Genomic DNA, 1,826 nt, shown 5'->3' with positions numbered 1-1,826 from the left:
AATCAATGGCTCTAGCTCGGGGCCAGTTGCTGTGGCATGGGCATCACTTGTTTGGATTCTGCTGTAAAGGACAATAGTACTTCAGGGAAACATTGCAGATTATCCAATATTGTAGCACATCTTGTTTAAGCTGAGGGCACATGGAGTCTTGTATTTCCTGTTCCACCTCCACAAAAACATCATGTCTATTGGCAGCAGGGCCTCCACTGAAAGAATAAAATGCTCATAGACACCGAGAGAAAATTATGAAGTGCCTGTGCAAACTCTTGCAACTTCAACTTCTTGCAAACTCTTGTCAACAGCAGGCAACGTCTAAGCATTGCTGTGCTTTATTAAAATGCTTGCATACGTATTCTAAGTCTTGATATAGCCAGCACAAGCCCATCAAATAGTCTTGCTTCCGACCATCAGCAAGTCCAAATCTATCTGACATCTTCCTTGAAAATATTTATCCAGACCAGTTCCAGATGTGCTTCTTTACACTGACAGAAATCAATGGCACATTTTGCCAACATATACCAAAACTACCGCATAAATGGTCTTTACCTAGGTTGGTCTTATTTTGGCTTTCTTCAGTTCCTCAATGATCTACTTGTGTCTGACTTAATTTGCGACACACTTCATCATTGATTCCAGCTCTCTCCTGAACGAATAACTTGGGTCTCCCTTGGATTTTCTTTGTGGCATTCAAGGCGTTTTGAAGTGTCTCATCATATCTCCAGACTAATTCTGTCATTTCTCAGAAACTCATTGTGGTTTGAACTTCAGACTCATCATGGCACGGGTAAAATTCAACCGGGCCAAGTTATGTCTGCCAAGCGAAAACATTGATCTTCTGTGTTGACAAGTCGTTTGTCAATAGTAAATTAGATATTCCTGCAAATTTTATTGTCTTGATGTTTTCTGCTGGACTATTCCATAAAGCCTTTTCCTTCCTCCCAATGCTGCCTGCTGCTGCCTAAATCCACCAACTGAAGACTTGCATCATATCTAGCAGATGAGCCCTTCCTCCACATCCTGAATATTCCAAACAAGTAGAAAAGCAAAATGCTGAATCTGTGAATCTCTTACATCATCATGATACCAAAGAAACTGCTGTGCCACTGTCCCTGATTTCACTGTGTGTTGCAGTTTTCCTGCGCACCTAAATAAAATGATGCAAAAGAAGACGCAGTTAATCTGTAAACAAAAATCAGGTTATCTTCACACAAAGAATACACTGTTGTATTACAGTATCATTAAGCCACAGTAAGATGGTACTTGTGATCCTGGGGCTCCCCCTAACTCTTCTACTGCCTCGCTCTATTGCTCAATGTAATGTTATCTCTGGCTACACATCTGTTCATGCCAGTCATCATCTGCTTAGAATGATTACAAAGTTTCCCATCAGTCACTATCTAAACTTTAATTAAATTACACAGTAGATATGAACACATTAATATTTACGTCCACCATCTGCATTAATAGCAAGTATTGAAAAATGTAAGTGAACAAGACTTTATTCTCGAGGGAATGCGCAAATTAGCTACTGTTATCTACTGTTTTACCCCACACTGTTTATCTCTTCTGCTTTTCTTTTTACATATTTCACAACTGTCTGTTTGTTTTTTTCATTTTTATTTGGGCTTAACAACAGATGGCTGACATCACTTTAAAAAAGGGAACTTCTGAAAGCTCTTAGTTAATTTTTTGAATTTAATTCATGTCATACTGTTTTCATAGTGTGAGCTGAAAGCTGGTTATACCTCAAACTGAAGCTACAGTTAACAGAGTCTACAGGACCTTTTACACACTTTGGCTCTAAATGTTTTGATTCTCTCTCTTGT

Source organism: Seriola dumerili, unplaced genomic scaffold (genome assembly GCF_002260705.1).
Source record: "Seriola dumerili isolate Sdu_G_001 unplaced genomic scaffold, Sdu_1.0 BDQW01000018.1, whole genome shotgun sequence".
In the NCBI taxonomy this organism is placed as follows: Eukaryota; Metazoa; Chordata; class Actinopteri; order Carangiformes; family Carangidae; genus Seriola; species Seriola dumerili.
Note: the sequence above shows the minus strand (reverse complement) of the source record.